The sequence below is a fragment of the Protopterus annectens genome, chromosome 8.part0 (genome assembly GCF_019279795.1).
Source record: "Protopterus annectens isolate FY-2018-M chromosome 8.part0, PAN1.0, whole genome shotgun sequence".
NCBI lineage: Eukaryota > Metazoa > Chordata > Ceratodontiformes > Protopteridae > Protopterus > Protopterus annectens.
Genome location: NC_056741.1, coordinates 1,255,600,423 through 1,255,623,418, shown reverse-complemented (window position 1 = coordinate 1,255,623,418; position 22,996 = coordinate 1,255,600,423). Strand labels below are relative to the sequence as shown.

The window sequence follows — 22,996 nt, the reverse complement described above, 5'->3', positions numbered from 1 at the left end:
TAGCTGCCTGTGTATGTCCAAAGAATGCAGAAGTTTCTCCCCTTTATTCTGGGGGTTTGGATAAAAAGTTGGCAAATGGATGGTTTGGTTAAGAGACACACTAGATACCACCTTTGGCATAAAGGTAGGGTTTGTCCTTAAAGATACCCTGTCCTGATGAAAAATTATAAAAGGTTCCACTGCCATTAATGCCTGTAGCTCTGAGACACTTTGTGCTGAAGTTACTTACAGGAGCAGAGCTGTTTTCCATGATAAAAATTTTAGATCGGCTGTATTGGCTGGCTCAAAAGGTGGTAGGGTCAGTTTATCCAAAACGAAATTGAGGTCCCAAGTTGGTATTGGTGCTCTCTGGGGTGGTCTTATGTTTTTAGCCCCATCTGAGATACTGCTTTAGCAAGGGATGAGAGAATAAAGGAGGATCTGTGTTGTAATGTGCTGAAATGGCAGAGGCGTGGATCTTAATTGATGAGGATAGGCCTCTGTCCAGCATCTCAGTTAAGTATTGTAAAATCTGAGGAATGTTTGGAACAAGAGGGTCAAGGCTTTGAGCCTGGTTCCAGGAGCAGAATCTCTTCCATTTTTCTGAGTAAGCTTTCCTGGTGCTAGGCCTCCTGGCCTCCAAAATGACATCCATAACAGCTTTAGAGAGAAGTGTTGCCTGTTTGACTAATGTATCTGCCATGCAGCCAGGTTTAGGGTTTTGAGCTGACCGTGCAGGATCTGATTGTTTTGTTGAGTCAGAAGGTGTGGAATTTGAGGCAAAATCCATGGTGGGCCTTGAGCCAAGTTCCTTAAAATAGGGTGCCAGTGCTGGCGTGGCCAGTCTGGAGCAATCAGGATCATCTGTGGTTTTTCTTGTCTGGCTTTTAGGAGTACATTTGAAAGGAGAGGCAGTGGCGGGAAGGCATAAACTTTTAGGTTTTTCCAGCTGAACAGAAGAGCATCCACTTTCCATGCTTGTTTGTGATCAGTCCTTGTGCAGAATTTTTGTAGTTGGCAATTCAGTGGGGAGGCAAAAAGATCTATGTCTGGGCATCCCCACTTTTGCGTTACCATGCTGAAGATTTGTGGATTCAATTTCCATTCGTGAGGGTCCATGATGTTTCTGCTTAGATCGTCTGCCAGAGTATTTTTCTTTCCTGGCAGGAGCTGTGCTTGCAGGTGGACTTGATACGTTAGAGCTGTGTTCCACAAGGTCATGGCTTGCCTGCATAGGTGATAAGAATGAGTGCCCCCCTTGCTTGTTTATGCACCACATTACTGTGGTGTTGTCTGTCTTTAGTAGTAATTGTCCTGGATGTAGAAGGTCCTTGAAAGCTGTTAGGGCATTTTGAACAGCCAACATCTCTTTTTGATTGATGTGAAGATGCATCTGGTCTGTGGTCCACTTGCCCTGAATGCATTTTCCTGCCATGTGTGTACCCAGGCGTAATCCAAAGCATCTGTTGTTAGAGTTTGCCTGGCTGTGGGTTGGGTAAAAGGCTGATCCTTGTTTAGGTGACATGCCTGTGTCCACCATCGAAACTCCTGTTGTAGGCAGGGAATCATTGGTATTACTGCTTCTAAACTCTGAGAGTTTTGAGTCCAAACACTTTTCAGGTACCATTGTAATTTCCTCATATGCAGTCTGGCATATGCTATTAGTAGTATGCAGGATGCCATGAATCCCAGGGCCTGCAGAATTTTTCTTGCAGGGAGATGGGACTTTCTTGCCAGCAATTGAAAATATTGAGTTAGTTGAACTTGTTTGTCTGGCGTGAGATAAGCCATCTGGGCCGTTGTATTTAAGCTGGCACCCAGGAATATAATCTGTTACGAGGGCACTCGTTTTGACTTCCTTTCGTTTACTGTGTACCCTAAAGAAATTAGCAACCTTTTTTACAAACGCCAGATGCTGTAGAAGAATGCCCTTTGTCTCTGTTTGAATGAGGCAGTCGTCCAGGTATGGATATATTTGAATTCCTTTTTGTCTGCAAAATGCAATTACTGGTGCCAGGCCCTTTGTGAAGACCCTGGGCGCAGTAGATGAGCCAAAGGGCAGTGCAGAGAATTGGTAGTGCATTGTACCAGCTTTGAATCTGAGGTATCTTCTGCAATTTTGTCTGATAGGGACATGCAGGTTTGCCTCTTTGAGGTCCAGAGTAACAAGCCAAGCCTTCCTGCCCAGCATGGGTAGAAGCTGCTGTAATGTCAACATTTTGAATTTCGGAATATCCAGGTAAGTATTCAGAATTGAAAAGTCTAGTATGGGCCTCGAGGCCTTGTCCTTTCTGGGGACCAGGAAGAGTCTTGAGTAAAATCCTTGTCCTTGTTCCTGTTGTGGTACTTTTTGAATAGCTCTCATGTTCATGAGGGCTGAAATTTGTTTTTGTGCCTCTGCCCATTGATTTTGTGGCAGGCCTGGCATTCCGTTTAGCCTTGGTAAAGTATGAAAGTGGAATCTGTAACCTTGAGACACAATATTCAAGACCCATTTGTCCTGGGTGATTGTTTGCCAGTTTTGGGAAAAAAGTGCTAGTTTTCCCCCTAAGGGGGCTTCCAAAAGGGACGTGCTTGGCATACGGAGGCGAAAGTCATTGTGACTGTTTCCTGTAAGGTTGAGACTTGTCCTCACCACCTTTTAGGGTTGTGGTGCCCCACTGTCGTTGTCTGTTTGAGCCTTGGGGTTGAGATCTGCCTCTTGGTTGTCTGTATCTGCCTCTCTGTGGCCTGTCTGACACTGGAAAGGACCAATTCTTTGTTGGCCAATTTCTGCTAAACCGAGGTGGCTGTACCTGTAAGAAATTCTTGACTGTTTGCATAGATTTAGCTTTATCCTCCATTTTCTTTAACACCTCTTCTGCCTTAACACCAAACAAAGTATCATGCTGTAAAGGAGCATCCAATAATTTTGCCTTAACATGATCAAGTAGACTTTGTTTTTTAACCAAGCATGTCTTCAAATCACAGAACCTGTAACTGCGGCTCTACAAGAGGCCTCTAAAGAATCAAAACCACATTGCAGAGTATGTTTTCCCACCTGTTCAACTGCATGCAATAAATCCTGCATTTCTTTACAATCAGGAGCTTCTGAGCTTGCAAGCATTTTGTGTTTTAACTGAGCCATTAAATATTGTTGGTACTTAAGTATGTGAAACTGGCAATTTAAAGCTCTTACTGCTAAAGTTGCAGAAGTGTATACTTTCTACCCATCTATCCAAAGCTCTGGAATCTCTGTCCGAGGGTAGTGGATTTTTTGCAATGGAAGCCTTAACCCCTTTTGGACCCTGGGAAATGGTCTCTGGATCAGCAGAACGTTTTTTGTAAAGAAACTTGTGAGAGTCAGGGACTCTATAATACCTATCTGGCTTGGCTGGAGCAGGGGGCAAAGAGTCAGGAGATAAACTGGATTCAGAGAACACATCATCCACAATATCTAGCACTGGCGAAATATCCAGGGGCCTGTGTTGAGGCAATAAGAGGAAATCCCTGAGCCTTTTCTTGGATTCTGAGTAATCCTGGCTGTCCCAATGGAAATGCTCCCTCATGGTATGTAAAGTTCCCCCAAACGAATAATCCTCAGGAGGAGAGGCTGAAGGGATAGATTCTTCAGCATCAGAGTCCTCATGGGGGGTAGAGAGTATCCCTGGTCGGAAGAGGAATCAGAGGAAATGGAAACCTGATCAGAGGAGTCATAGTCTGTATCCTGCCTAGGCCTTTTTTCAGGCGGGGGATGGGAACCCCTGATTAGAGTAATGAGGTCTTCGGCCATTTTAAGCATCTGTTTCTTAGGCATGGAGGACTGTCCAGGAGAATGCTGTACTTGTTTCTTTGTCTTTAATGGTACCTTTGTCTTGGCTGTTGTCTTAATGGTAAGTTGTGAAGGTCTGAAAACACCTTCAGAAGCCGATGCCTGCTCAGCGGCTCCGGACCCATCTGAGGGGTTAGTTGCTGTAGGCCCAATACCTTGAGTTTCCAGAGGCCTAGATGTCTCCACGTGGGAGTCGCAAGCGGCCTGTGGCTCTGAGGTAGCGGGTGTCAGGGGCTGCGAGTTTTTATATAGAAATTTATGAGAATCTGGAACCCTGTGGTACCTGTCTGGCTTAACGGGTACAGGGGGTAGAGAGTCAGGAGACAGGCTGGACTCTGAAAATACATCATCTACAATGTCTAGAACAGGTGGAATAGCAAGAGGTCTGTGCTGAGGCAGTAAAAGAAAGTCTCTGAGTCTTTTCTTAGATTCTGAGTAATCTTGGTTCTTCCCAATGAAAATGCTCCCTCATGGTATGCAGAGTTTCCCCAAAAGAATAATCCTCAGGAGGAGAGGCTGAAGGAATAGATTCTTCAGCATCAGAATCCTCATAGGGAGGAAGAGAGTATCCCTGTTCTGAAGAGGAGTCAGAGGAAATGGAAGCCTGATCAGAAGAATCATATTCAGTGTCTTGCCTAGGCCTCTTATCAGGAGGGGGATGGGAACCCCTGATCAAAGTAATTAGGTCTTCGGACATTTTAAGCATCTGTTTCTTAGGCATGGAAGTCTGTCCTGGAGAATGCTGTACTTGTTTCTTTGTCTTTAAGGCTGTTTTAGTCTTTGCCTTGGAAGCTGAGGTTGGCTTGACATATAACTGTGTAGGTCTGTAAACACCATCAGAAGCCGATGCCTGCTCAGCGGCTCCAGACCCATCTGAGGGAATAGTTTCCGAGTGTCCAATACCTTGAGTATCCAGAGACCTAGTTGCCTCCACGTGGGAGTCAGAAGCGGCCTATGGCTCTGAGGTAGCGGGTGCCAGGGGCTGCGAAAGCACTGAATGAAAATCCTTGAGGTATTTGTTTCCCACAAGAAATACAATTGTTAACTTTTTCGACATTGGTCTGGAGCAAGAAAAAATTTCCCCAACAGGGTACTTAGCTTTATTGAAGACTTCGGATCTGAAATTCGATTTCGAAAATCTCAGGAGCGAACTGCTTTTGCTTCAGGCACCGTGTGGCAAGAAAGACTGAAGAAAATGGCGTCGGCTGCATTTTTTTTTACCCCTGGCGCACTGACGTCAGGGAAGAGAAGACAGCAACCGACGCCAGACCAGGACTTTGGAATTCAGGCCGACTGTGGGTAGCCTGCCAGCAGGATAACCCAAGTGTAATGACTGCAACAGTGAAATACAATGAACATCAAGAGGTTCCAAAGGCAGGGGAGCTCATAGCCGAGGAGATGACTGAATGGACTTACTCAGATCCAATGGTCTGGAATCAAGACACCCCAGGAGCCTTGGCTGGAGGCTCATCTGAAGAAGAGGAAGCAGACTGTTTTCTGTGTTCCCTGCCATCTTTATGCTTCTTGGAGGGGGGTTTGAGCCCCTGAAGAAGAACCTGCAGATGGGGCAGAAGGAGGTAAGAGGACCTTTAAAAGAAGTTTATTTCTCCTGTTGGCCAATGCCCTCTGGTGAAACCCCTCACAAATGGAGCAGGAGGCTTCAAGGTGCACAGGGCCGAGACAATATAAGCACTCCCTGTAGGCATCAGATAAGGGAATCTTGTGCCCATAGGAAGTGCACTTTTTAAAACCTAATGGCTTCTCAGACATTCTATTAGAAAAAGGTAGAAAGGAAAAAGAAGGGGAAAGAATACCAACCAAAGACAAACACCAATGAGTGCTAAGCTAACAAAATAAGACTTTTTTACATATATCAGAAAACAAAGGGTAGGAGATAAGGTAGCAGTACAGAAAATGGGAATTCTATGAAAAGATATTCACTTAGTTGAAAACCTCCAAAGCAGCTTGAGTCAGTGGACCATGATGCTTCTCCTAAGAGCCGCAAACAAGATCTGAGATAATCAGGGGGAATGAGGCATTATGGGTAGGGCAGGAGCTCGAGCTTTGGAGCCTAAGCTTTTTGAAAGTGACCAAGTCGACCCGAAACCCACAGCTCAAGGAAGAATGAAAATGACAACAGATCAATTATGTACACTGTAATGATATGAGGTAGTGTCATCTGTGCCAGGGAACGTAGGGCAATGCATGTGTAACATATGCCAGCATATTTATCTGGAGTTTTTAAGGAATTCTATGCCATTTGACTATCACACTGATTTGTACAGATGCTTGTGTTAAAAATGCATCAACAGTGGGTCCTGCCGGACAGAAAAGAGATATACATGTATGTTAGACAGTACAATATACTGATTAAATGCATAGGTTTTAACAGAGAATTCTGGAAGAAAAGAAATTAATCTCAGTCCAGCTAATTTTGAAAAATAGGTCGAAAACTATGGGTTGGTTAAGACCATAAAGATTTTATCTTACAGGTCTGATTGCAGCCAGAGACAAAAATGTCTGGGAGAACCAAGACTAGGAATCTTACCGTATTATCCTTAGGAGTGAACTAATTGCTACCCTGGAAGGGTAGAAGTTTTTGAAATTGTTTTACAGCTTTTAGATGCTGCAACAGATCTTAGCAAAGCTCTGGGTATGTATTGTATCAAAGTCAGGTGACCAGATGTGATGTCATTCTATAACCAGCACTAAAATGATTTATTAGAGATTAGTGAGAGATATTCTGGTACTCTCGCAGGAGCACTTTGGAACTTGACAGAAAATATCTCTTGCAGATATCTCACACATCCACAGCACACCTCATCTTGCCTTGCTGTAGTAAGCAACTCAGCATTCATCTTGCCTAAGGTTTAGTAAGTAACCAGGGAACAGTAATTCTTTAGTCAGGAAAATATAGTGAGATTGGTTAAGTATTGTTTTTATGCATCTGTGTGAATTTATCCAACTGTGTTATTTTTTTACTGTAACTAGACATTCAGTATTCTCATGTTTTCTATTTTATTACTTATTATTCAATATTTCTATACCTTTCATTTTGGCTGATTGTTTAGAGAATGCTTTTAACATCTTAAGAGCACTTATGCTTATTTTAGTGACATTGTGGCCACTCCTGAAAGCCTTGCTGCATTGGTCAAACTCTACCATTTATATTAGTATTAATTTTACTCAGTATAATTGGGTACCCTTGTAATAGCCTTAGAGTAGCTGACTGGTAGCAGCATAATTACCTTATGGTCTGGACAGAGGGGGCACAGCTGGTAAATCTGTGCCAGCCTTTCCTAGGTGTGTGTGTGTGTGTCAGTTACTTGGAACAGGGACACAGAGCTCCAAAGTGGTCAGTGAGGGGTCTTGTTTTGGGCCTGGAGAGTCCAGCCCCAGGTCTGTAGTGTGCTCCCTGTGTGCTCTTAAGGGGAATTGTGTTTGGCGCAGAGAGCTGCATCTGAAATTACTGTGTGTATCTATCTTTGCTGCCAGTGGCCACCCCTCACTGGTGTCAGTGGTGAGGATTGAGGCTCCTTAATTACAGTGGTGAGGATTGAGGCTCCTTAATTACTGGCCCGGAGTAGGGACTGTGACATACACTATGAGGGTATTAATCAAAATTAGTATGTGAAGTGTACTGAAGAGTATTCATGTTACAGAGGTTGTGTGAGAACTGTAAACAGGCATGCCTTCCCCCCATAAAAAGTATCATTTAAAAAAAGCCAGCCAAAGGGGACCTCCTTCTGGAAGGGACATTTAATATGGTCTGCAGAAGATACTCTAAGGGAAAAAAGCCACAGCTATGTTACCCAGTTCAGAGCCATACAACACTCTGGTGCCCTTGCCATGGCAATCAGCAATCAGCACAGTCAAAAATTATATTAAGCTTTTCAGTAACCCACTTTAAATTTCCTTCTGCAAAAGTAAGTTTGCCCAGATGTTTAGCATTCAAAGTGCATTGCCTATTGTCTTATTCAATTTCAAAAGTGCATGGTAGGTTGTTTATTAACTTACAGAATGGTAACTACCAAAAAACTTGTGATGTGTAGTTAATGGTTACTGAAGAGAGGCCAGTCAGTTATTAGTACAGTAAGTTAATAGTATGGATGACTCTTAAGAATGTTCAGCAATTTGCACCATGTGTGCCAGGCTAGTCTTCTGGATGGCAAAATGTTACAATAAATGCAGGAAGGAATAGCAGCACTGAATGCATATTAGGCTATAAATCACATTGTATAAATGCAGTAGTTTAAACCTAGATACAACTAGCGTTGGTTAAGATAGCAAAGAAAAGCACTGGACTGAGTGAGGTCCATGAAATCTCAGGAATCTACGGTTACAGCTTTGCTCTCAGTGGTATACTGTGAACTTTACTTGGGTGTTAGCTGGCACTGATCAAGCTGCAAAAAGTACAGTTTTGTACCTACCATAAATGTAGATGTCCGATAGGTATGCATCTACAGTAATAACATATGGGTTGTCCTCGGTCGGCCGGATTCCAAAGTCTGGGTCTGGCCTCGGCTGATGTCGCACTTTCCCCGACGTCAGAGCGTCTGGGGTATAAAAGCATCAGCCGACGCCATTTTCCTCAGTTTTTCTTGCCCCAGATGCCAGGTGCCCTCTTGGAAGGCTAAATTTGTATAAATGCTGAAAAGTTCCAAACATTTGCAAATTATATACATGAATAAACAAACAAATACACCATAACAGATTCCCCCAGCTAGCTAAAAGAGGGGTAAGTACCCTAGGAATACCACAGAGGGGAAGGAGGGAGGGTAATCCTGACTGCAAATGCATACCTATCGGACATCTACATTTATGGTAGGTACAAAACTGTACTATGTCCTTCAAGGATGCATCTGCAGTCATAACATATGGGTAGAATACCATAGCCAATCTGGGGGAGGCGGTACTAAGAAAAGGATGGTGTAGTTAAGATCCCCTGCAGGACTGCAGTTGCAAACCCTGCTCTGGATCTAGAGTATAAAGGTAGATTGTAATGCTTGGCAAATGTATGCACGGAGCTCCAAGTAGCAGCTTCTAAAATGTCCTTGGTAGCCACCCCTCGTAGGAAGGCTGTAGTGGTGGCCATGGCCCTTGTGCAGTGAGGCCTGATATTTTCAGGAACTGTCTTTCCATGAAAGGAGTAGCAAAATTGAATGCAATTTCCTATCCATTTTGAAATTGTCTGTTTGGAAATTGCTCTTCCTTGCACCCCAGTTGCATATGCTACAAAAAGTTGGTCAGTTTTTCTGCTAGTCTTTGTTCTGTCCAAGTAGTAGCATAGTTGTCTGTGTATATCCAGGGTGTGCAAAGGTTTTTCCCCTCTATTCTGTGGATTAGGGAAGATTGTAGGCAAGTGAATAGCTTGGTTCAGGGATACCCTAGATACCAACTTTGGCATAAAAGTAGGATTGGTTCTTAGTGACACCCTGTCCTGGTGGAAAATAAGAAAAGGCTGCACTGCCATTAATGCTCATAACTCAGATACTCTTCTTGCTGAAGTGATTGCCAGAAGGAATGCAGTTTTCCAAGATAGAAACTGTAGATCCGCTGATGCTGCTGGTTCAAAAGCAGGTAGTGTCAGTTTCTCCAGCACAAAGTTGAGATCCCAGACAGGTAGAGGGGGGTCTTCTTGGAGGTTTAATATTTTTGATCCCTCTCAGAAATTGTCTGAGGAGAGGGTGTGAGAAGATAGGTGGATCCACATTGTATTCTGCTGAAATTGCTGAAGCATGAATCTTAATGGAAGAATAGGACAGGCCATTGTGGAACAATTCTGTTAAGTATTCTAGGATATGTGTTAGGTTTGCCACTGTGACATCTGTGCCTTTTGATGTGCTCCAAATGAGAAATCTCTTCCATTTAGCTGAGTATGTCTTCCTTGTGGAAGGCCTGCGAGCCTCCAGGATAATGTCCTTCACCCTCTGAGATAAAACAGTTTGATTGGGATTTAAGGAATTTTCCAGGCAGTTAGCTGCAATGTTTTCAAGTTGGGATGCAGGGTCTTGAAACTGTTCTGAGTCAGAAGAAGAGGCCATAGGGGGAGAGGCCATGATTTTGCCTGAGACATGCTTCTCAATAATGAATACCAGTGTTGTCTTGGCCAGTCCGGAGCTATTAGTATCACTTTTGGCTGTTCCTCCCTGATCTTCAGTAGAACCTTGTACATCAATGGGAGAGGTGGGAAGGCATATACTGTTAGGGCTTTCCAGCTGAAAGAGAGAGAGTCCACCCTCCAAGCTTGTGGGTGGTATGTCCTTGAGCAGAATGTCTTCAGTTGATGACTGAGTGGGGAGGCGAACAAATCTATCTCCGGCATTCCCCATGTCTTTGCTATGAGTTGGAAGATGTCTGGGTGCAGCATCCATTCGTGTGCATCCATGGTAGTTCTGCTTAAGCTGTCCGCCAGTGCATTTTCTTTCCCTGGCACGAATTGGGCCTGTAGTTGGATATTGAGATTCAGGCATAGTTCCCACAGATTCATAGCCATCCGGCATAGAGGATAAGAATGTGTGCCTCCCTGCTTGTTTATGTACCACATGACCGTGGTGTTGTCTGTCCTTATTAGCAGGTGTCCTTGTTGGAGGAAGGGTTTGAATGCCTCGATTGCATGCCTCACTGCCAGCATTTCCTTTTGGTTTATGTGCATGCTTAGCTGTCCTTGAGGCCATAGGCCTTGGATACATTTGCCCTCCATGTGTGCTCCCCCATCCTTGGTCTGAGGCGTCCCTGGTGATGGTCTGCCTTGGTTTTGGTTTGTTGAAAGGCAACCCTCTGTTGGACTGGCAGGCCTGAGCCCACCACAGGAATTCCTTTTGAAGGCATGGAATGATTGGTATCATGGTTTCTAAACTGTGACTGTGCTGAGACCATACACTCCGGAGGTACCATTGTAATTTCCTCATATGCAGCCTGGCATGCGGTATTAGAATTATGCAAGATGCCATGTAACCCAGGGCCTGCAGGATTTTCCTTGCAGTAAGCTGAGTTTGTCTTGTCAGAATCATGAAGTAATCTGGAAGTTGTTTTTGTTTTTCTTCTGTGAGAAAGGCCATTTGGGTGGTTGTGTCCAGATCTGCACCCAAAAAGGTTATCCTTTAGGATGGTACTAGTCTTGACTTTTAGATGTTGACTGTGTATCCCAAGGTCTGTAGCAGATGTATGGCATAGGCCAAGTCCTTTATCAAATTTTCCTTGTTGTCCGCTTGTATTAGGCAGTCGTCCAGGTATGGGTAAATTTGAATTCCCTGTAGTCTGCAATGTGCAATTACTGATGCCAGGCATTTCGTGAATACTCTGGGCGCAGTAGATAAGCCAAAGGGCAATGCTGAGAATTGATAATGCTCTGATCCTGCAAGAAATCTGAGGTGTCTTCTGCAGTTTGGTCGAATAGGGACGTGCAGGTATGCCTCCTTGAGATCTAGAGTCACCAGCCAAGACTCCTTGCCCAACATGGGAAGAAGTTGCTGTAGGGTCAGCATTTTGAATTCTGGCACAATGAGATAAGTGTTCAGTGCGGACAGGTCGAGAATAGGCCTCCATTGATTTTCCTTTCTTGGTACAAGGAATAGTCTGGAGTAAAATCCTTGGCCTTGTTCTGAACATGGTACCTTTTCTATAGCTTTCATCTGAAGTAAATTGCTGATTTGTTTTAAAGCCTCTGCCCTCTGATTTGGTGGAAGGTTTGGCATTCCGCCTCTTTTTGGCAAAGTGTGGAAGTGGAACCTGTATCCTTTGTCTATTATTTGCAGTGTCCATGTATCCTTTGTGATATAATGCCAGTTTTTTGAGAATAAAGCCAGCTTTCCGTCCAAGGGTGCTTCCAGTTGATCCCTGGTAGGCGGAATCAGAGTTAAGTCATTGACCCTGTCCTGGAGTAGTAGTTGTTGTTGCACTACTCCTCTGGTTGGCAGGCTGCCACTGACGGCCTCTGTAGGAGCCCTTCGATTGACCTCTGCCTCTAGGGCACCTGTTCCTGCCTCTCTGGGCTCTGTCCGAGTCTGGAAAGGACCAATTCTTAGTAGGCCAGTTTCTGCTGAATCTCGGTGGTTGAACTTGCAGGAAATCTTTAACTGTTTGCACAGATTTTGCCTTTTCTTCAACCTTTTTTAAGATCTCCTGAGCAGAGGAGCCAAATAAATTTTGTTTCTCCATTGGAGCATCCAGGAGTTTAGCTTTGACATGGTCTGGCAAAGATTGCTCCTTCAGCCAGGCATGCCTACGAATAACTGCCCCAGTCATAGCTGATCTAAATGAAGCCTCCAGTGCATCATAGCCACATTTTAAGAAATGATTACTAACCTGTTGTGAGTTGTGTGCCAAATCCTGAAGGGATTTACGGTCTAGGGGTTCAGGAGAAGAAAGTTTCTTATTCAGTTCATCTAACAAATACTCCTGGTACTGTATCATATGAAATTGACAGTTTAATGCCCTGACAGAAAGAGTTGCAGAAGTATACACTTTCTTTCCCCATCTCTCTAAAGCTCTAGACTCTCTGTCAGAGGGTAGAGGATTTTTGGCAGTAGCGGCCGCAACCCCTTTAGGGCCCTGAGAAATAGTTTCTGGGTCTGCAGAATGGGCTTTATACAAATGGAAATGAGAATCCGGGACCCTGTAGTATCTGTCAGGTTTGGCAGGGGCCAGAGGCAGAGTATCAGGGGCTGTACTGACATCATTGTACACATCATCAATTACATTCAGAACAGGAGGTATAGCTAAGGGCCTATGCTGAGGCAAATGCAAAAAGGTCCTTAATCTTTTTCTAGAATCAGAGAAATCCTGACCTTGCCATTGAAAATGCTCTCTCATGGAGTGTAGAGTCTCACCAAAGGAAAACTCTTCAGGAGGGGAGGCCGAAGGGATAGATTCCTCTGCATCTGAATCCTCATAAGGTGAGTAAGTCCCTTCCTGGTGGTCTGACAACTCAGATCCATCCGTGGAATCATCTGAGGAGTGTGGATCAGAGGGGTCAGTCCTGGGCCTTTTGTCTGGAGGAGGTTGAGAGGCCCTGTCTGGGTGAGGTTGTGAACCCCTAATTAAGGAAATAAGGTCCTCAGCTAGGCTGAGGATCTGTGAACTAGAGGAAGGCCTCTGGGAGGTAGATTTGGCAGGCAAAGCTTTTGAAAGTTTGGCAGCTTTAGCCCTTGAAAAGGCCTTAATGGACATGGAAGCAGGGGGCCTAGCTGCCCCACGTGCAGGGGTAGAAATGTCCAAAGGTATGGTGTCGGACAATTCCTGAACACTAGCTTCGGTAGGTAGTTCTGAAGCCGACTCAGCCGGGGCCTCTCGGGCCTCGGTGGTCGGAAGTATGGTTTCGGAAGAAGGAATCGCCGAGGACTCGGTTTCGGCCGAAACCGAGACACCCGCGGTAGGCCTAGCCGTGGTTTCAGCTGAAACCGCGGGCCGCGAGTGTCGGTCCTTTTCCTTGCGTTTTTTGACCATATGCGAAGTCGGAATCTCAGACGGCATTTTATAAGCAAAAGCGGCTCCAAAAAATTCCTCTGCAAACTCCGACCGACGTCTAAGAGTTCGTTGGTTGAAGGAGGCACAGGCTAAACAGGCCGATACGTCATGGTCTGGGCCTAAGCAAGGAAGGCAGTAAGAATGGAAATCCTTATGAGGTATTTGTTTCCCACAAGTTAAACAATTATTTACTTTGTCTGACATCGGCTGAGGCAAGAAAGAGTCCCCAACGGGGTACTTAGCTTTTTTCGAAGTCTTCGGTAGCTAAAATCACTGGATCTGACCGACCGGCACTTGCGAACAGCTTCTGCTTCGGGCACCGCGCGGCAAGAAAGACTGAGGAAAATGGCGTCGGCTGATGCTTTTATACCCCAGACGCTCTGGCGTCGGGGAAAGTGCGACATCAGCCGAGGCCAGACCCAGACTTTGGAATCCGGCCGACCGAAGGGCTGCCTGAGGCAGGACAACCCATATGTTATGACTGCAGATGCATCCTTGAAGGACATCATTAAATTATCATTTGCTATACTCTCTTAAGGTCAAGCACCTCATGTATACTGATGCCAGAGGGTATGGTTTAGAAGGCTGTCCCTGACATGTCCCTGACTTTGAAAACGTCTAAAAGGATTATATTATATTTGAAAAGAGAATGAGATGATGCTATTGAGTCTGCCATTTAAGTGCATTCAAAGCTCTGCCCCCTTCCTATAATTTCAGAACCAAAACGACAATTATTGTTCAAGAAACACTGCTCACAGATAGCCTTGTATAGCGTATAGGATAGCATCTTGTGCTCCCATCTTTGCCAACTTAGTCATGTTGGAGTGGGAATCCAAATTTCTTTTTACCGGTGAATTTTATTCACATATCGTGTATTATACCTGATATTTAGATGATTTGTTTTTGTTATGGAATGGTCCACTGGACATTATACCCTCCTTTATTGATTATATTAATCAGACGACTGAAATTCTTAGATTTACCCACAATATTAATACTAATGGTATTGCATATTTGGACACATTTATTAGTCATTCCGACAAGGGGTTTATGTCATGTATTTATAGAAAGGAAACTTTCTCTAATGATTATTTGGAATTTAGCAGTAACCATCCACAGCATATTTTTAAAAATGTTTTTAAGGGGCAATGTATTAGAGCTGCTAGGATGTCTTCGACTAAAGATGTTATGTGTAAAGAACTTGAGTTTATCAGATCTATGTTTAGTAGCAGAGGGTATCCTAACCCCTTATTAGATGACACAGTTCATTATGTTATTAATGAATGGGGTAAAAAATACCCCCCAGTGCTTGGAATGGGTTTTAAGAAAAAGGACAGTGATGGTCCTAATTTTAATCATGGACCCAGTCATCGAATTTGTGTCCTGACGTATTCACCTTTTGTGCAATACATTAAAAATATAATATGTGGGCATTGGAATTTGATTACAGTTGACAAAGATTTAGCTGATATTTTGGGGATGAGTCCTAGTTTTGTTTATAAAACCGGACCCAATATTAAGAAGTTATTGGAGATGAGAGTGAATAATAAAAGGAAATTTACAGGCACAAGGAAATGTGGGGCATGTAAGCAATGTCACGCCATCTGTGAAGATGTAGGAATAAAACTAGGGGATTTTAACAAGACGTATATTAAATGTAGAGCAGGTAATTGTACCACCAAAAACGTTGTCTATATTGCCAAATGTTTATTATGTCCCGCGTATTACATAGGGAAAACAGAGAGGCATTTTAGACGACGTATTTATGAACATTTGTATAGGATTAAAGTGAAAGATTCTAACGATGCTCTATATAGACACATTTTTAATTATGGTGCAACACATTGTTTCAAATTTTCTATCATAGACGGTGTTGATATTTCACCGTATGGAGGGGATTGGAGAACTTTGCTAGCCATGAAGGAGAGTAAATGGCAGATTTTAACTGATGCTACACATTTCCCAGGTATAAATAAACATATCAGTATAAAACCTTTTCTTGCACTTTCATAATATAAAGATTCTTTATATAAAGATTTTTATATAAAGATTAATATATAATAATATACATTTATTATGTTTATATATTTTCATTTTTATATTTATTGTTTTAACAAGTATTTATAAGTTGTTTGAGTGTTTTTGGTAGACGAAATGAGGTGATGTTTTTGATAGATGTCATAAGACTTTGTGAGCAAGTAGGTGTATGTCTTTTTAAATGGGACCAAGTTGTGGCGCCTTTTAGAGTATTTAAATGGTTATAATGAAGGTGTACTTTGTTCTGATGAAGTCTGGTACGACAGATGAAAGTACTTAACTTATGAATTTGTACATCCAATAAAATTTTTTGTGAGTTCCTGTTCAACCCTTCCTATAATTCCCTTTTCGTCTTCCATGCGCTCCTAAATGCTTCCACAGATTCCCTTTCCACCACACATCCTGGGAGTCCATTCCATGGGTCCACAATCTTCTCCACGAAAAATTACTTTCATAGATTCAAGGAGAAGTTTTTCCCTATAGTTTGCTACATATGTTGCCTCCTCGTTTAGTAAATCCCTTCACATGTCCACAACATGATCTTGGGCACTCATACTTTTGTCTCCTGTTTTCTCTTCTGTGCCATAACTGAAAAAATCATTTGCTTCTCTAGTCTCTAATTCAGTGATAGTGAACCGTTTGGCTTTGGTGTGCCAAAAGCTCCTGGAACAAAATATTTTACTGCACTTCACATGAGCAATGAATGCAAAGCAGCGTCTTTGGTAACTTGGGTGTTGGAGATTGCTGGAGTGTCACCCAAAATGTTGCGGCATGTGTCACCTTTGACACGCATGTCATAGGTTTGCCATCACTGCTCTAATCAAATCCTTTCTCCACCATCTCAGGCACCCTTCTAGATGATTTATTCTGGATATCTTGCATCAGCTTTACATTTCTCTCCTTGTATGGTCCAGAACTATGCAGAGTACTCAAGGTGTAGCCTAACCAGGACTAGGGTACAGCAGGACCACTGCATCTTTGATTCTGGAGTTTATCACCTTAAAGATACACTCCAGTATTTTGGGCTCTCTATCAAATGAGGGAGCCCCAAAAATGAGACCCTATAACTATGAATAATAAAGGTACAACTGGGAAAGAAACAGAGTGAAGCTTGAAACTTGCTGTAATGGCATATACTAGCATCATGACTGTTGTTACTACACCTATCAACTGTCCAGATTTTCATAGAATGACCAGATTTTTGCCTCATATTTTGAGTCTGTTCCCCATAAAATTTGTGGTTTTCTGGAAAATCCACAAGGACTGAATTCAGAAAATGATAGACATTTGAGTTTCACACTCCATATCTTTCCGAAAATGCATGGTAAGACAAAACCTTTTATTCTAGCAACTTTCTATGTTTATAAGAGTAATATTTAAAATTAGTCCCGTTATTTTTGGCTTTGTCCAGATTTCTTGTGTTAAGCAGTCAAGAGATATAGTTGTAACCTCATTGTAAGGGGAATACTCCATGATATCATAACTCCTTAATACATACCTCTCCCACTTTTTTGCATCTTCAGAAATCCAGCAGGAACCTCAACACTGTGTTGGCTGTTGCCACTGCCATCTCATTCTGCTCCTGGATTCCAATCCACTCCCAAATCTTTTTCTACAGCTGTGCCACCCGCTTCAGTCTTCCCAGCAGATTCTTCAAAACCAAATTGATGTAGCTCAGGAGGAATACTTTGCATCTTACTGCAATGAAGCTAAATTATCACCTTTTGACCCACTTGGTAAACATTTACAAATCTTTCTTTAGACTCTCCCTCTCTCTCAAATCTTCCTCTGCTTTTCCTAACTTTGTGCCATCAGAAAAGAGCTTGATCTTGTTCTCCATTCCCTCAAATATGTCTGAAATGAACACAATGAACAGTATTGTGCCCAGTACTGACCCCTGTGGTACTGAACAAGTGTTGTCTTGTCTTATTCCTGATGCTATCCTTCTTATCACAGAAGTTCTTTTTCAACTTTTTAACCATACTGCAAAATAACTCCTTAGTCTTGACACTATCAGTATTGTGCTTGTTTTTCTAGCAACCACCTGTGTGGGATCAAGAAACCTTCACCGAAATTCAGGTAAATGATATCTACAGATACTTCACTGTCAATTTCACCATCCCAGTCATAAAACTCATAATGTTTGTCTGACAATTTATATGAGTATGAACCCATGCTAACTGTTCTACTGAAGATGCCCATATTCCAGGACAGCAAACAGCTTTTCCATCAGAATTCTGTCCATGGGCTTCCCTGCACCACTATTAGGCCAACAGGCTTAGCGTTCACTTGATTTTTTTCTCCTTTTTCCCTTGTAATATGGCATCAAAGTTGCTGTCGTTCAATCCTCATGCGCTTCTTCAAAAACCAGTGATCGATTAGAAAAAACAGTCAGATGAATCTGCTGGCACACTGGCCTGATTCCCGAGGACTCTGAGGGCAGGACATCTGGTCCTTGTGCTTTATTCCCCTTTAGGGAGAATATTTTTCTCCCTGCCTTATGCCCCTTTGTCTTGGTGTCTGTCCACTGCGTCTACCATTATGACATACTACTCTTCCAGCACAGCATTCTTGTCTTGCTTTCCTTTGTGAAGACTGAAGTTTTCACTTTCATTCAGTATCTCTGTTTATTCAGTCTTTATGATCTTCTTCCCATTTTAGCCAAGTCCGGCAAAGCCTGTGCCTTTTTTCTTTCTTCTGCTACAAACCTAAGAAGCCTTTGCTCCTCCTCTTTACTCAATCTGCCAGCATATGTCCATTTCCACTAAATTATCCATGGACCGTCACCTTAGGTTACAACCTTGCTCCTTCGAACAGACTGTATTTTTCCTTTTCTCTGACCACACATTTGCTGTCCTTTATGTACATTGCTACACCTCCTTTCATCTGACATTCCTGAACAATCAACACCCCTGTCATCTCCTTGTATCATCCCTGTTGCCACTGGCCCATGCTTCTTGATATTGCCAATGCTCACTGTGTCCCTCTTTTACATCACGCCTTGCAGCTATCTTCTTACCTAGACTCAATGCAATACACATTTATATTGTTCAAGGAAGCCAAGTCATTCATGGACATTTCTCTGCCAAGCTGTGTCTTTCTTTTACCCTTCTTCTGTTGCCAGACTACATCCCACCTCTTCTCTACGTGACTTGCCCTCCTACTTCCACCTTAGTTTCAATGTACAGTCAGTAAACTGTACATTTCCAACCAAGTTGTAAGTACTGCTGTACTTTTAATGTGTGCCTTTCTAACTTCAACTACAAGTCAGCTGTAGTAGCGTCCTTCTTCTTTCGGCTTTTCCCGGTTAGGGGTCGCCACAGCGGATCACCTTGTCCGCTCATGATTGGCAGTGGAGTTTTACGGTGTCGAGTTGCCAGCCCGGCGCCCGACCTTCCACAGAAGGCACACACACACTCACTCCTAGAGCCAATTTAGAGTGTCCAATCCACCTGCAGCATATCTTTGGGATGTGGGAGGAAACCAGAGCACAAGAAGAAAACCCACGCGACCACAGGGAGGACATGCAGACTCCGCACGGAAGGCACCCCAGCCGAGGATCAAACTGGAGAACCTCTTGCTGTGAGGCAGCAATGCTAACCACTGCACCACTGTGGCCGCCCTGTTTCTCTGTAAATCTGTGGTGAACGTCACCAGTGAAGCTACACAACCACCTCAAATTAATAACTCAGAGAATCTTGCCAACAAATTGCAACTTAATAAAAATAAATATATCAATATCATTTCTATGTACATTCTCCCAGGATATAATATATCTACACCTGAAGATACTCTTCTGTGGGTATCATGTCACTACCCCCAAGAAACCTTACTACTCGGAGATTTTAACATAGACCGGAAAACCTGTTCCTCAGAATCCCCAACCACCCATGTTAACCTGCAAGCATTTACACAAATCATAACCACCCCTACCAGGATAGGTAAACCTAACCAAAAAGAAAGCATACTTGATTGGATACTTATCAATAGTCACCCCCAATTGTACACCTCTGGGACCTTTTCTGATGACATAAGTAATCACCTTCTTACCTATATAATTAAGCACAACGCCATCAACCCCCAATGACCCTTACTCAGAATGGTAAGAAACAAAAAGAACTTTAACGCTGCCAAATTTCAATAAGAGCTAAACTCACATAAACGGTCAATTCTAAAACACCTCCCCTTAGAGAAAGCAGTTGTATACTTTAACAACAAATTCTATGAGATCCTTGATTCTCATGCACCTGTTCACTCAATACGAACAAAGGCAAAAACTGTGCCATGGCTTTCCAAAGAGTCCAAACTAAAAATCACCCTTAGAAACAAAGCACTGGCATTATGGCATACTACAAAAGACCCCCCAAGATTACATTAAATATAGGCAATCATTGAATGAGACTAAAAAATCCATTTTACTAGACAAAAAAAACTACTACTATAATCTACAGCAAATAAATCAAAACAACCCTCAGAAGTTTTGGGCAGGCTTAAATAAACTATTACATTCTGGACAAACTTCCACCCCAATCCCTGCAGCCACCATTGATAAACCTCTTGAGGAAGTCTCAAACAGTTTTAACTGTTTCTTCACGGAGACAATTCAAGCCCTAGCTAGCCAACTACCTCCCAGCTCCCCTGGCCCTGAAGACAACACCCCTAGTAACCAACTCTCATTCAGATTCCAACCAGTTGCCACTTCACTTATCCGTACCTTGATCAAAAAATTAAAACCAACTACACTCTCTGCTGTTATCTACAAAAAACAGCTGATGCCATTGCTTACCCCATCTCGATACTAACCAATTGAACTACAGTAGAAGCCAAAATCCCCACCATCTGGAAAATACCCTATGTAATCCCACTTCACAAAGGAGGTAGCTCTACTGAACTAATTATAGGCCAATAGCTCTATTATCTCCACTTGCAAAGATTACAGAAAAATGTATTCATAGACAACTGCTGCACCACCTAATTCAGAATAACCATATGGCAGACTCCCAGCATGGCGTCCAACCTCCCCACAAAACTAAGTCATCCCTCCTAGCCTTCTCCAACACCATAAACCATAATCGCAACAATAATAACATATCCTCTGCCCTCTTATTGGATCTCTCCAAGGCATTTGATATGGTTGATCACCAACTTCTAATCCACACCCTGAAAACATTCTGTCTAGATACTAAAGCCCTTCAAAGGTTCCAATCTTACCCAAGTGGCAGACAGCAGGCTGTCCTTGGGCAAAACAAACTTTCTAATCTCCTACCCAACTCCCTTGGTGTACCCCAGGGTTCTATACTAGGGCCTCTTCAGTTCCCCATTTTCATCAATGACCTTTATACTGTTATCCCAAAAGTCAGCTGTATCCAATATGCTGATGACTCCACCCTGATCTGCTCGGCCACATCTCCAACAGAACTATGGTCAGCTACCCAGACCACCTTCAACACAATAGAAAACTGGCTTTCTGGTCGTCTGATCCTAAATCCCAAAAAAAAAAACAAAAATGTTACTTTTCTCAACAACACATAGGTCTACTGCAATCACCTTTACCATAAAATCCAATAATGGCACTATAGTCTCCCCAGACTCCTCTACAAAACTACTAAGTGTTATCACAGATAATCTTAAATTCGACCTACATGTTAATCATTCCATCAAAACCATCAATAAAAAACTAGGGTCACTTTACAGGATAAAAGCCTTCTTAACCCCACCTGCAAGAATTGCCATAGCTCGCTCTCACCTACTTTCAACTCTTCTGTATGCATCCCCTTTACACTCTAATTTAAACAAGTCTGTCCTTAAACTATCTGCTACACCCACACTGCCAGGTTTGCCACTGGACTGCCTTATAGGACACATCACTGTATCAATCTAAACCAGCTTGGGTGGCTAGAACTGCCCAGTTTGATCCAGTATAACCAACTTATTATGGCCTATAAAATCATTTACAATCCGGACAATACTCCTGCACTTAAAAATATTATCACCCCCTATAACAATCCTAGATCTCTTCAATCGTCTAACAGACTGCTAGTCCAGACTATCAAAACTAATAACTCAGCCGGTGACTCTCGCGTTGCCAACTCTGTAGGTAGATACTGGAACTCTCTCCCAGCTGATATTACTTTACTTACCACTCCGAGTCAATTTAAGATAAGAATCAAACAATATTTGACACTAAACTGGCTATGTCAATGTATCAAACCTGAGCGACTCTCCTCTAGAATGAGTTAAAATCAGTAATTTATCTTATTTGTGTTACTTAATCTGGACTAACACTGGGGATTATCTCTAACCTTGGAATTTGTATAACTTGTTAAGTATGTAACCACTGTATATATTGTATCTGTAATCTTAACTGCTTACCTTGGAGCTTTTCTCCCCGGGCATCTGCTGAAAATGGATATGTATCCAGTCGGACTATCCCGGTCAACAAATGTAAACTAAATAAAATAAGTCAGACTGACACAGAAGACAACTGTGCAATACCAGTCACACTTTAGATTTTACATTGCAAGTGCTCGTGTATTAAGACAAAGTAATGAGAAACAGTTCATGCTGATGTGACGGGCAAATGCATCCAGCACTTCATGTCACTTTTCTTGCTAGAGAACCTGACTGACTGCTGTACTAGGATGATTCCTAACACATTGTTTGTTGCTTCATGTAGTCTTCATCAGCTCTCAGCTCTATTTTGTCACAAAAGGTGAGGGGGATCATCTGGTGATAGGATAGCTCTGGGATTATCTAGTAAAAAGCTACATGGATATCCTGGGCAAGTGGTAATAAGAAGAAGCTGAAGGCCAGTGGTGGGTCATGCAGGGAACAGGGGTTACAAAATTTATATTTTTCAGAACAATAGCTTCAAAGGGCTAAAATGCTGGTATGGAAGCTGGATTCCCCCTCCAGTTCTGCTAAAATGAACTGAAGAACATACTCAGATCACCAGACATTCTGACTGGAAAATGATGGGAAACACCACCCATAGTGGTTCTGGAGCTGTGGGATTAATGTACTGGAACACCATTATTTTGGTAACCAAGGGAGGATCAATAACCACTTGGGAAGCTAGCAGTGAAGAAGATAATTGGACATGTACGGTTAAGAGGTGGAATGCAATAATGTCATGGTGTAAAAGATTGTGAAAACAGAAATCTTGAATGGTTCAGAGAAGAATTACTGCCAGTTCTTCCTGGCCCCACCTGCCTGGTAATGATATTCAATATGTTAGTTTGATTTACAACCTACTTGCCATGTTGGAAAGATGTGCTAGACTGACTTTCCCACCTACAGCCAGTAATCCAAACAGCATCAAGAAACCTCTAGGCAACAAAGAACTAAGGATGGATAGAAATGCCAGAATATGTCAGTAACAATGGTAATAAACATCCAGCATACAAACAATGGTTAAAGCATTCTGTACACAACGTCAACCCAAAGGGAAGGGTGCATAACGGGGGAGAACAGTTACAAGGAAAAAATGTCATACTAAATAGCCAGGATTCTTCTCATCTGTGAAGTCCTACCATGGTTGGTGTACTTAATATGGAGGCCAAGAAGTATGCAAACTTGGGCCAACGGTAGAATAAGAACATCTGGACAGCTACTGCCAAGACAAAACAGATCACATAAAAAGGACTTTGTTGACACCAACCAGGGATAGATGTGAACATAAAGAGTTTTCACACTCCCAAA

The 22,996-nt window shown here is 42.8% G+C and overlaps 1 protein-coding gene across 1 annotated transcript in view; it reads right to left on the bottom strand.

The window, feature by feature from the left end:
• HAUS5 (HAUS augmin like complex subunit 5) overlaps window positions 1-22,996 on the bottom strand; it is a 1,223,310-nt gene that overhangs the window by 213,747 nt on the left and 986,567 nt on the right. The gene's annotated exons all lie outside the window — the stretch shown is intronic.